This window comes from Oreochromis niloticus, linkage group LG22 (genome assembly GCF_001858045.2).
Source record: "Oreochromis niloticus isolate F11D_XX linkage group LG22, O_niloticus_UMD_NMBU, whole genome shotgun sequence".
Lineage (NCBI taxonomy): Eukaryota > Metazoa > Chordata > Actinopteri > Cichliformes > Cichlidae > Oreochromis > Oreochromis niloticus.
Genome location: NC_031985.2, coordinates 21,497,574 through 21,511,732, shown reverse-complemented (window position 1 = coordinate 21,511,732; position 14,159 = coordinate 21,497,574). Strand labels below are relative to the sequence as shown.

Genomic DNA, 14,159 nt, shown 5'->3' with positions numbered 1-14,159 from the left:
TTGGATATCAATCAAATATTTACTCTCCTTTAGCTTTGTGTTTACCCAACCATGCAAAACAATGCAGAAAATCTCTCTTCAGCTGCTTCACCAGCTTGTGGCCAGCTGTCTGCCTGTCGTTTGGTGCCAAACAGGTAAGACACAGCAGGTTCTTAACACTTTTTTTGACTTTTTCACTGAAAACACTTTTCTTGCTGCGTCTAAAACCCGCAAGAGTCATGAAGGAAGTTGAACTGAGACTTGAGTAACTAAGTAAGAATGAAACCTGCACACTTGAACACTGCACACTGTGCAGAAATGTGGGGCATAAAATCAGCCCTTAAAAACAAAAATACTTTAAAAAAAAAAAACAGTCAGCTATACAAGGATTGTGAAATTAAAGAAGAAGGAGTGAATAGATATTTTGTTACAGCTTGAGTAGCTTTAAGGTTATTACGCAGGAACTGAAAGCTTGTTGTATAGCAGTTGTAGGCTTTAGTGTTGTGTGAGTGGTGAAGATTACGTTTTTTGAGCAGTGTGTTATATGTGAAAAACTGTTGAAAGCTGCATGACAACAGAGTCGTATTAAAAAAGAAGACACGCACTTTTTACTTCTAATGTTATTATTAGTTTAACAAAAATGCAGAAGTATGTAGCAGTAAGTGCAGCTCGTGAGTCAGCAGCTTGGAGAACCACCACCAGCAATAACTTTAAGTAATCCTTTTCTGAACTTTATCAGTCTTTCAGAGCATTGTGAAGAAATTCCTTCAAGCTCAGCTTTCTTAAGGTCCCGCTACAGCATTTCAATCAGGTTGAGGTCTGGACTTTGACTGGATCATTGCAATATCTTAAATCTTTTCTTTTTCAGTCATTCTGCTGCGCTTGGGATCGTTTTCTTGTTTAGGCCAAGCTTTGGCTGTCAAAGAGATGGTATACAGAGGAGTTCTCTCAGTGATTCTAAGACTCGCAGGCCCTGCGATTACAGAGCAAGCCCAAGTATGCTGTGTTTGGTTTTCACTAAATGTGGTGCTGTACATTATTACCAGACTAATCTGTCCAAAGGACATTATTTCAGAAGTCTTGTGGTTTGTTCTGATGCTATTCTGCCATTTTTCTCTGAAGACACTGTCTCTTGGCAACCCTTCAGTCCTTTTTGCAGTTTCTCTGATGCACAGTCTGACTTTAGGGTGAATTTCCCGGGGCATTCACTCCTGGAAAGAATGAGAACTATTTTCAGTGATTTCCAATTGAGAATAATCTTTCTTACTGCAGAATAATGGACTTCTAATTGTTTGGAAACGGCAATATAACCCTTCCCAAACTTGACGGGCAGCAGCAATTACTTCATTTTACTAAAATGACTGCTGATGTCTTTCCTCCTTGGCATTGTGTTAACACACATTTGAATGCTCCAAACCAGCAAACTGCCAAAACTTCCAGATCCAAGTCTTGCCACTTGGCAGCCATCATGGTAACACTACTGTTTTTTTGGCTGAACCCCCTATTTTTTATTTTTTTTTTAAACTTTTCTCAGAATCATTAAGTATATGGGTTTGCCAACAGCACAAACAGGCCCAACAATACTGTAGCATGGGCATGCACTGGGTGCAGTAATGATTTGGTATGCCTGCCAGCACACAGCTGAAAGTGTTATCAACCTCAAAGGTGCACGTGTTTCCAGGTATCATTGTTGATGGGTAGAGCGGGGCAGGTGCTATCGAAAGCATTTAGGAATTCTCCTTTATTTTTCTGTTTGGGATTCTTTGAGCGCCACGGCTCTCTCATATAATTTGCCTGATGGGAATTTATTGGGAGGTTTAAAAACACACATTTCTTGACCTTTATTCAGGATTGTCCTTTAATCCAGTAGTTGTTCCATAATCAGTGGGATAGCTTGGAGAAAGTGAAAACATTTAATTGAGTAATAATATTGTTCACATTCTGTGATTAGTTCCAGTGCCGGGGGAGACTGCAGGCCACATACGGTGCCTGAACTGTGCCAAAAAGGGAAAAAAGATGGAGAAGGGATTAAGTCACCAATCCACATACTTGCACGATGGCCTACATCTCCGTTTCTCCATTTATTCTGAGCTCCTCATCGGTGAGCCAGGGGGTTATGAATTGGGGAGCAGTACAAGAGGTAATCTTTCACTCCTTTGCATAGCACAAAGGCTTAACTGGAGATAAGCTGCACACCGCAGCATGAAAATAATATGAAACACTGCGTGCTTGAAAAAAAAAAGTTTGAGAGATCTTAGAAGATGTAGACGAGCTTATACGCATTCAGGTATGCAGGATCGAACATAAAGAGAAAATATGTATGCATACATGACTTTTAAATGTAGCAGCATCATGACTTAGGCTTCGGGTAAATTCAGCGTTGGAACATGTGGGTGGTACATGGTTGAGGGGATCCTGTGGTTCATTTACTCACTTCTTTTTGCACATAACAGGTAGCTGCTACATTCATGAATCAGCAGGTGATGGATGGAGAGGGGAAAAGCACTCAAAGGCTGGAGGAATGATGGACACATGAAGAGAAAAGCGAGACAGGAGTCGAGAGGAAGACGGCAGAGCGTTAGGAGGGAGACAAAGGGAAGGAATGGAGCGGCGGGATGTGAGAGAAAATAAAGCAAGGCTGAAGATGGAAAAGGAGAGGGAGAATAATAGAACAGCGAGAAGTCAAGAAGGGGTGTTGCGGCAAGCTGGGAGCGCAGTTTGCATGGCTCCACTCTATGGGGGACTTTAATTACTTTTCAGCGTCACTGCTTCTCCTGGTCATGAGCTACATGCTCCGATCACCAGCCTCTGATTATCAAGCCTTTGTGAGGGCCTCCACCCGCTGTCAGGCTGTAATTACGTTTGCGCTGGAGAGCGTCTCAGCATGTCAGAAAGCTTACAAAGCCATTATCCAAGTGCTCTCTTTTTCTGCTGGCGTGAACTCCTCTGTGCCGAGGAACTCAAAGGTGAAGGCCTTTACATACATCGAGTGTGTTAAATGTTATTTGCAGATTTTTCTTTTCTTTTTTTTAAGGGGAATTACTTCAGTTTCCATCTGTTAGCACAGGGTTAAGGTTAAAGAAAGTAAGTTTTCAAGGCTAACTTTGAAAGAGTAGAGTAAAAATGGGAACTGATTGCGAGAATAAGTGAGATGATTCATAATGAGACTGCATCGTTGTGAAACTCTTAACTATGCTCAGTCACTCTTCTAACAAAGGGAACTGCTGCCTCACACAACCACCTTTCTTCACTGTGTAGTTTAAAAAATGCCTTAAATATAAGAATAAAGTCATTTCAAACACACCTGTCCTCGTGGTCACGATGTGTGGATACATTTGCAGAAGGCCTTGATCGCTCTCCAACACACTACACTGTGATTCACCAACTTTTCTCTCTTATCACCATTTACACATTTTTTAACTTTATTTTTATTTGCGCTCTTAGACTTTTCTCGTTTCTGTCCTCATTCAAGCATGCTGTTTTTCATCCTCCAGCTATACTCAATGAAGTGTAACACCTACTGCACTTAGTACCGTCTTTAGAGTTTGAAGAAGAAGAAAAAAGCTATTTTCATTTTGTTACACCTCTGCAATGCATTTTAAAAAGTCAGCCTTCCTCTACTCCAGGATCATCTGAAACATAAAGTGAGAATTCAGGAAGGGTTTTATGTTTCCATCAAGGAGTTAATGGCATTGTTTTGTTATGTGGCATACCCCAAGTATCAGCAGCAGGTCCTATTTAATTTGCTGTGAAAAGGCGTCTAATGCACTGTGATATATTTTAGGACATACATCTGTAATCTAAACTGAAAACGCACAACTATGTTTCTCCTTAAAACTGGGGGAGCACATAAACCTCTCTTTTATTCTCTTTCGTGACCTCATTACTCAAATTGGGGTGTAACCACAGACTGTATATAAAAGATGGATGGGCTTCGGGCAACATCACCTCTTGCTTTGTGGACTCCTCATACTGAAGTCTCAACTGTAGCTTTAAGGCCACTTAGATGTTGACTTTTTGTAGCCAAATTTTGCCATATTTGAATGTGAAGGTGTTACGTTGCGGTACAGTGAAAAACAAAGCACACGCCTCTTCAGGTCTAAGGTTTTTATATATCAGGACATAATAAAACAATGCATAGCAGGCCTGAAAATTAGGGAAATGCAACCTCAGATAAACAGCAGCATGACATATTACACCATGAAATCATTTTTCAAACAACAATTAAGGTAAGACGCAGGGGAAGTAACAGCCAGGTGCTGAAACTCAAACCCACTTGGTTAATACATCATCACCAAGTGTGAGCACTTCTATAAAAACAGAAGTTTTGATCATTTGTTGGCCTGGAGCATTCAGGCGTGTTAACACAAAGCCAATGAGGAAAGTCATCCACAGTGATCTTAGAGAATCAACAGGTGCTGCTCATCAGTGTAGGAGGGGTTATAGTCCATCATTCTACAGTGAGAAAGATTAGTCACAAGTCACCAATCAGCCAATGAGCTACTAAACTAACAGAACGCAAGAAAGCATTTGATTGTTTTGTCACTTACGGTTCAAGACCTGCCGATTTTGATTTTTGCTACCAGAAATAAAAAGATGAAGGGATCGTATAATTCTTTAAAGAAAAGCCAATATTATGACTGTAACAAAAGCAGATCTGTGATCACAGAAATGGGTCTTCTGCCATTCTTAATGATGATTCTAAACAGTTCTACATGTTTGTTAAATTCACTGTGTATCCCTGTCATATAAATAAACACCATCCAGATGTATGAATATAAAAACTTAAATCCACCCACACACATCCATTTTCTTGACTGATTATCCAATGCAGAGTCATGGGGGTGGCACTGGAGCTACTCCAGTGGTCACTGGGCTAGTGCCGTGGTACACCCTGGACAGGTCACCACTCTACAGCAGACATAATATACTAACTGTAAAGTTATTATGAAGGGGGAAACGATCCTCAGAGGTCCTAACTTATTTTGTACCAAGCTGTACACGTGCCCTGAAATGCTATGAAGTTGGGCGAATTCACATGCGAGTCTGCTGAGTCTGACTCACTTTCTGAACCCGCCTTAAGTAGCGACTGGAGGAACTGCAGTTTTTGGATTCATTTTTCAACCTAAGAGGTTGATACTTGACTGTAACCCATGAGCCTTCTTCTAATTTCCGACAAAGAGATAAACCTTGCTCGACACCTCACAAGTGTGCTGTTACCTGCACTTGTCTGAAGGGCACACCTCTCTCAGCCATGTCATAAATCTGCACAGGGTCTCTGAGCCCCGTCCTTACCTTACACTCCAGGGTCTGCCTGCAGAGGAAAATTAAAAGTGCCGGACACTGCGCTCCATCCCACCAGAGTCAAAACGTTTAAGCTTGTTGCACTCATCAAGATTAGACAGATATGCATTATTTAAAGTAAAATTACTTCACGTGACTCACTGAATTTACTATGAAAGAAAAGCACAATGCCATAGTTCACTTTTAATACCTTTATGCCAATTTTATTCACTTCAGGTCAGATTAAACCAGTTCAGAAACTGATAGACAACTGATGACAACATCTACATTTAATTCTACAGGGCGAAAGTCCTTCCTATGAGACAAAGTTGTGACATACCGTTAATTAAACAAGTTATGACACTGACATGGTTTAGGACAGCGTGTCTTTTAAGGTCAGTCACCGGCACATTATAAATCCAAAATGCCAGTCTCTTTACAGGAGCTTTAAAGTGGAGAAATGAACTTAAGTCTCACAGTGGACCTTGAGGTAATTTTACCACTGAGCACACACCGCTGTGAGGATTAAAAGGTGCAGGTCTGAGAGCCATACAGACTAGGCTGTATGTGGAGAACAAAACCTGGCAACCCAGACAAAAACTGTGTCTGTGTTCAAGATGAAACAAAACAATGCGGTAAAACAGCCCACGTCACAAAACTGCAAAACACATTATGACCCTCGAGAATTATTTTAAATAAAATATTTATTTGAAGCGTTAGAAATGTCACAGTTGTGGTTACGGCATCCTGCGATGGGGATTACAGCACAGGGTGGGTTCAGATTTTTAAACTGCACATGTTTTATGGATTACAGTCATGTGGAAAGAGAAATTAAAGAATTTCTGCAGCAGGTGCAGAAAGGAAATAAGTATCTTAAGGCTCTGTGTCAATACAGCAGGAAGAGGCGCTTTGTTTCCGTATTTGATCAATTGCATATTTGACCAGCGAGTCAGTAAAACAGACCAGCCTGTAACACATTACATGATATTCATCTGAGATTATATCTACCTAATTTTAATACCTCCTATGGGCTTGATGATTTTTATTAAGTCCTGACACCTTAGAATTGATAACACGTCGGATACTGACAGACCCTTACTCAGACACTAGACATAGATCTATGCTCTTGCACAGCACACCAACATTAAACTTCTCACATTTGCTTCTTGCCTTATGGTTGGTGAGCTGTATTATCTGCACTTAACAGTTTTTAACCCAGTAACATGTGCGGTGCCTCCCAGACAGGCTAGTCTGCTTTGCTGACTCACTGTTTTGTTCAAAACGAGCATACAAAATAACACAAATAAGGAAATGACAAAAAACTTCTCTTATTACCATCACTGTCATATTAGACCAAGACCATAATCTAAAAGGTCCTAAAATGCTTAGTAAAAATTAAATAAAGAGGTAGTAGGGGTTACAATTTTCTCTCATTTTGAACCAAGAGATAAAGTAACTGTCTTCGTTAATGCCAGTGTCCTCGCCAAGTTTCAGCTCACCACTTATCAAATCTCCTTTGGCCAGTAGTCCAACTTTCAGCTGAGTGTCACTGTCTTCTAATATATCCTGCTAATCGTGAAGGAAACAGACAAAAGGGGCAGGAACATAGCTTCCTTGGCACAGTTAACACAGGAGATTTAGAAGGAAGACGGTTAACTAGCTCCCTGATTTCCACTACTTGGCTCAGCTGTCTGTTCGTAAAGCCTGACTGGAACTACTGCTTATGTGAAGCTCTGTATCCTGGCAACCATAGAAATGGCCAGGAGATGTGATTGGGACTTATCTCTGGCCTGAAGCTAAAACATCTCCGGCGGTGATTTCTAAGGCACAAATATGTCACATTTCAAACCACCTCTTCGGTCAAACACGTCCATTGTTAAGAGCAGTAAAACTCCAGGCCTGGAGTTCCTTTAAATACGCTTCATTACACCCACAATTTACATAGCAAGTAATATCTTCTCTGGGCACATGGGTGGCAGATTTACTGAAAGGCTCCTCGTATGAGCTGTTTTCTGGTTTGTTTTTTCATTTCCCATCATGAGCGAAATGTGTCAGCCACCTTTGATTGCTCTCATGCGTGATAGTGGCCACGTGCCTCTTTGTCGCATTCAGCTTGTGTGCTTGCGTCTCAGGAAAGGCAACCATCAGAGGAGCCTGCGCTCTCAGAACAAACCTCCCTGACACATGGCAAGATTTTTGTCAAGCTTCTCTTATAAGGCGGCAATGCTACCAATTACCTTCGTCCAGCCAGCCAGCCATCTCGTCAGTCTGACAGATGACTTTGACCTCAGCAAACACAGAAGGCTTCTCGTGGTTGACACATGCGGCTGCTGCTGAAGGGAGAGGTTGATGGGTTGCAGCGCGGGTATGGAGGATGTGAAACTTATTCTCACACCGAATCCAGTACAGTACAAGCCTCCAGGCAGGCAAGGACAGGTGACTTACCTTGATGCCGGTTCCGTTCGACCCCCTAGAACAAATGCACCCCTATGTAGTCTATTCACAAACACACACACATATACACACACTGACATATTCCCTCTAATGATAGGGTTCATAACCTGCTTCCTGCTGGGGCTTGAGAGCTCGCGCATACTGTTACAGAGCCGTGAGCCATGCAGTCTCCTGTGGGAAGAAGCGTTGAATGTGACGACTGCCTCGAGGTAGAAATGTCAATGTGAGGGCAATATTAACAAAGTTCATTCATAGAGCTACCCTTAGCAAAAACACACTGCAAACCGCCTCACATAAAGCTGAAATAAAAACCAAATTGCAGCAATAAAATGCTCAACACCAACAAAGAAACCAATAGCAGGAGGTTTCCTTCTGACGGACTGTTTAGCTCTGGAACCGTGTAGGCTCCCTTGTGTTTTTTGATGAAGTGCATACCCACTCATTGTGCTTCAATGGCTGGCTAACAGTTAATATTTTAACCTCCATTCCACTAAAAAGCACCAGTATTCACTTGACTGTGTATCTTGTATGAACTGTGAGTTTTGGAAAGAATACGTCCCAAATCCTGACTCCAAACATTGTTATTAACGCTTCCTCCGATGGCACACGCTGTTAAAACACCCTCGTGTTAATCAGAATAAGGCTCTCCAGCCTTACGCTCCCCACGCAAAGACTTCATCCTTTGTTTTTTTGTTGCTGCTGTTATTATCATAATCAACCCTCTTGCAGCAGTGGAATTTCCTCTCCTTTGGCTGACCCACCACCGGGCAGAGAGTGATGAAAATGCACCTCATGAGTGTGAGCTCATTATTCTGAGCTTTAACCACACTGTGAATACAAAAACAGAGTGAACTTACCTGGGTAGGAAACATCATGCCCAATAAATAACAAAAGAGAATTATTTATGAAGAGGAGGGGTGGTTTGGTTTTGTTCTAGCTCTTTCCAGTTAATGACTATGTGTTCACTGCCACACTTCTTAAAATCTGCATCAGACTGGATGCTTAAACATCTAAAATTAGCTAAATATTTTCCTTCAGCTATTAGCAGGATTACTGTGTGTTAAATATTTGGCTCTAATTTTCTTTTTTCTTGAGCTGCACAGATGATTAAAGAAAACAATGCAGTCATATCTCACTAACATTTTACAATGATTGTCTTTGAATCCTTCTAACTTAAAGTTGTACCTCATAAAATATTTTCATAAAATATGTTATATAAGCAGGGACCTATGGATGTCAATTAAAGCCTGATGCTCACTGGTGTTCTCCATCATGCCGGCCTTGGGTTAGTATTGTGTTTCAAGGTTAGAATTTGAAAGTGGCTCTTGCATTTGCCTGGCAACACCTGCAGCACAGGAGGTGGACCACATGGTGAGCACCTGACACACACCTTTTCACTAATGTGCTTCAGGAGGCAGAGCAGGTCAGCCATAAATTGGAAGGTCAGCGGTTCAATTCTGCCTCCTCCAGTCAGCATCTCAATGTGTTTTGGGGCAAAATATTGGAGTCCGAAAAGGGATTAAAATGGTCAAAGAGATACAAAAACATGTTGTAAATGTCCATTTACCATCTCTTGACTCAGTTTAGATTAGGTTAGGCAAAGTATATATATATTATATTTTGGTGTTTTCCCTGCCTTAGGCTATCGTAAACTTAGATGGCTTTTTATGTTTTTAGCTTTTGTGTGCACATTGCTCTCACAGAGCTATCCGCCATATTTTATGTGATACAACCGCTGGTTGTTCCTGGAAACTGTTGCCTCTGAAACTGGATTAAAAGAAAGTGCTGCACCGAAAACAAAAGCCTCCTTTTCTTTTGCCTGTAGTTTTTCATGTTTGTCTACAAATACTTGCTAATTACTAGCCAAGCGGTAGCACAGCTTGTGACGCAAACAGGAAATGAAGCGGGTTCACTTTCAAAGTTAAAGTTGTGTCTCAGAACTGCAGCCAAGTGAAGCTTTTGTTTTGAAAGCAAATCACACTTTAACCCTTTAAAGCCAAGCTTATCGTATTTGATACGTGTTTTTGTGAGTTTTTGAGACTTTTTTGACCCTTTTTTTTTAGACTACATCATCAGCTTGACTTTTTTACCCTCAAAAAAGTGATATAAATTGCATGACACAATTTTAATGACTAAATTGCAAAAAAATATGGCAAATGTAGAAAATGTGATACAAATTAAAACTCATATATGCAGATTAAAATTTGATATATTTTTATATAGTTTGTCTAAATGTTCAACAAACACTCCATTGTCAAAAAATGGCAGCCATTTAATGACATATGGTTTGTGGTCATGCGTGTGCAAAACGTCAGTAGTTTTTACTTGCATTTCTGTATGCAGCAATAAACAGTTTTCACTTGAGCTCATGCAATGATTTCCACAACAAAATTGTCTTGTTTAATGCAGTGTAGCCTGAGGCCTGTGCTGTGAAGCAAATTCAACATACCCAGGATATTTTTGCCTTGCCTGCAATCCAGCTGAGCTGTTAGGCAAAGGTGGTTATTAGCTCAATAAGTGATACAAAGGTTTTCCAACATAACAATAAGTGTGTTCACATGAAAGGGGTCACATTGATCCATATGGCTAATCACAAAGATGTACAGACCCACTGGCAACAGAAAAGCTGATTCTGTAATAATAAAACTGTTTTATTAGGAAAACATGAAGAGGTTAAACAGAAAACCCAGACTGAATGCAACACAGCTGCTGCAGACACATCAGTATAAATATGATCACCTTATATGAAACAGAATTATTTAAACATTGCTTGAAGCCTGAAAAAAGCAGGAATAAAGTTGCTTATAATAATTTATATTTGGCACCAAATGATGCTGTTTAGTGGAAGACATAAACTTTAGACCCTCTAAAACTTTAGCTCATCCTAATATCCATGCATTGAGGTCTAAGAGATCTTCCAGGAGTGTTGACACTCTGCTCAAGAGTATTGATTAGTTGGTGATTGGTTTCATACATGTTGAGCTCTAAACTTGAATATAGTCTACTCTAATGAAAGGATTTTACCTTATAATATAAAGTGCCTTCAAGTGATTGTTGTTGTGGCACAATATAAATAAATTGAACTGAACTCAACTGCTAAATGTTTAACATAAGTTACCGTGATGATGTATCTCAGTTAGAATCCAACCACCTTCATAATACTGTAAAGTGTAGAAGTGAATTCATGTATTATTTGATGTAAATGTACATTTCCATTTATATTCACATCAGGGGTCTGCAACTCCAGGCCTCGAGGGCCGGTGTCCTGCAGGTTTTAGATGTGTCCTTGGTCCAACACAGCTGATTCAAATGGCTAAATGACCTCCTCAACATGTCTTGAAGTTCTCCAGAGGCCTGGTAATGAACTAGTCATGTGACTCAGGTGTGTTGACCCACGGTTATATCTAAAACCTGCAGGACACCGGCCCTCGAGGCCTGGAGTTGGAGACCCCTGATTTACATGTTTACATGATGTGTTGAATCTACCTTGTTGGTTCTCCTGCATTTACCTAAGTCTAGGACTTCCTGGCTTCTGATTGGTTAGGAAAGTCATGCGGCGGTCAAAACAAGGAAGTTATGTGGTTGAGGTGAAGTTATCCCTCTCTGTCTTGCTGTTTATAATAATTATGAGAGATTTGGAACCATATATTGAACCCTCATAGTACCCCAGTAAGCAGCATGGAGACGATCACACCTGATCCAAAGTAAAAAATGGTTCCTAAAGACCCGGAATGTAACAACAGACAATAACACAAACTGAACTGTGGTGATTCTTAAAGCCCTTTGCTAGAGTAATTATCAACAATAATCTTGATTCAGAGAGCTGATGTAGCTCTGTGGTTTTCAAACAAGAACAACATCTAATTTTGAAGCAACTTTTATAACAGCAGAGGTCAGCTGTGGGTTTGATGGCCTATTGTTAAAAAAAACATTCAACATACAAAACACATTTGCAGGTTATGGACTCGAAATGGAATATGTACAATTATTTTAGACTTACATGATTTGCCACCTGTCAGTTATCCTGATTGCTTTTGATGATGGAGATAAAAAGGAAACACTGAAGCACCCTTCTTTAGTATTTAGAGAATCTGACCAGCTCTTATTATGGTTGCTTCACTCAGTTAGGAAGCTTCCTAAACAAATCTGACTACACTAACACAGCCTTACTCCAGTCGTGTTATTCACCTGTTTGCAGTTTAAACTAATTAGTTGTGAGCTGTTCCAGCAGGTGTTTTGGTTTTTTTTTATTCATTTATTTGTCCTTGTTGTCCTTTTCTGAAATGCATAACATATTTCAGTTGTTGTCCTTTAATAATTCTTTTTTCTTTCCTTTTTTTCATATCACTGTTCTTATTTCGACTTTACATGCTGTGACAAGACTGTAATTTGAAGTATATATATAAAGTATTAAATATATCCACCTGAAGTGAATTAACTTTTCCAAAGTGACATTTCTGAAAAGAGTGACGCAGAATTAGAGCCATGATAAAGGTCAGAGTTCACCCTCACATGTTGGGGAGGTGACTCAGCCAGCTGTTATCCTTGCGTGTGACACTCTTGGCATCTGGAAGCCACAAATTTATGCAAATGAGCAGCAATTAGTTTGTGGATGCTCATTTGGCCTAATGTACTCCCCAGACATGACTAGAGATCAAAGACGAGATAGCCGAGGGGTTTCCAGGATAGGCTAAAATTTCATGAATACTGATATGTCGTGTAACATCCTGGCTGACCTCCCTGCAGTCAGAATCCTGCAGAATTATGTACCATACCAGAGGAGTCAATTTTCTCTTTTGGCAAAGCTGTTAGTGACAGCACCTCAACCGCCTGTGGAATCATTAGCAGAGGAAGCTCACCATACTGACACTATCTGAACAAATAGCCTCTCAGAAGAGACAGGTAAGGCAAAGCCTCAGACCCTGTGGAGAGAGATGTGAGTGGCTACCTCCTGAATGCTGATTAAGTCACAGGGGAGGGCATCCAAGTCCCAGCTGAATATCAACGATAAAATTAAAATCTCCCTACTTTCTTCAGTTTTGTCCTCGGTTTCCCTGAACCCCCGACCTCAGCTGCTGAAGTGAAAAATGAACAACAACCCAAGATCAGATTCTGAGAGTGATCGATTGCTATTCCGCTCCCATTTCACAATGAAAATGATAATGACACGCACTTGGAGCAACACCTTGGTCCCCAGATCTCCAGACAGATGGCATGTGGCAGTTAGAGCATGCCCTCAGCTGCGTGCAGCTGCCCAGCAGAGAGAGGCTGTCGCTCAACCATCTACTCGTCCCCTACACTCCGTCGGCCATCAAAATTATATGACCAATATGCTCCCTTTCAGCGGAGGCTCAGGAGAACATGCCGTTATGGCCGGTTTACATGATGTGCTCCATCCAATATAACAGAAAGTGTGAATGTTTTGAGTTTATTTAGGCCATAAACCTTGAAAAACACCATATCGAAGTGGAACAGACTCATTAAGAGCGTGTATTTTCCTTCATATTCATAATTTAATCCTTTCATGCAAACTTGCATCTCTGAAAAGGGCCAAAAATCAGCTGATGGAACCGAAAAGATTGAGCAAAGTCGGAAAATTACTTTTTTTTTTCTTTTTGCTCGAAAATAAGTGCAAGCAGATGACAGTCAAGACGCGCATACATTCATAATTAATGTGAAAATTGGCATTTTGGTGCAGTGCAATTTTCTGTGCTTTCAAGAGCATCGCACTTTGAACAAGTAATTACTCAGGCAGCTTCGTGAAAGTTGCTGTTAATTTGTTTGTTGAGAGAAAGCTGCAGACAGACGAGGAGGAGAGACAGAATTCAAACCAATTTTGGAGTACCGCTTTACTGCCTGCTACTCCTTTTTCTTGTCAGCCTTCTTGTGCTTTAAACAGCCTCTCAAGACTTTAAAACAGACTAATTATTTTAGACAGTGGCACTCCTGTGGCCTGGAGGGATCCAGCCCGATGCGGTCTGCGTGGAGACTGTCACATAATGAGGGCGCAAATGTCGGGATGCAGGCAGGGGAGCACAGTTCAGACCTGTTAGACACATGCTCACCGATGGCAACACAATCTTTCAGTGTTTGCAGAGCATTTCATGATAACACCTAACCTCTGATTCTATGTAACGTGCTCATCTTTGTTTAGCATTTGTTGAAAATGCATTAGACCCTTACATTAGTTTATCTAATGTTGTGTTTCTCTTGTTTTGCTGGTGCTGGGGAGGGTCTGTCAACTGCTGAAGTTTCATCACTTCATGGTGTGATGGCAGGAAATATTTACTCTGAATTAAATGTTATTTCAGTTTGATTCATTTGATTTGAGTTATTTTGGATGATGTGACAGCTCACACAGGCTCCATCCCATGATGTTAAGTTCAAGCAAGTGTTAAATAAAACGCTTTGCTTCTGCATAGTTAGTTATTTTGTCTGTTTGC

The 14,159-nt window shown here is 40.7% G+C and overlaps 1 long non-coding RNA gene across 1 annotated transcript; it reads left to right on the top strand.

Annotated features, from left to right (window-relative positions):
• Window positions 1-3,243, top strand: LOC112843447 (uncharacterized). The gene is made up of 3 exons (XR_003215777.1): window positions 1-134; window positions 1,931-2,119; window positions 2,433-3,243. It is a non-coding gene; the product is annotated as an uncharacterized LOC112843447 (long non-coding RNA).
• The last annotated feature ends 10,916 nt before the right edge of the window (window positions 3,244-14,159 follow it).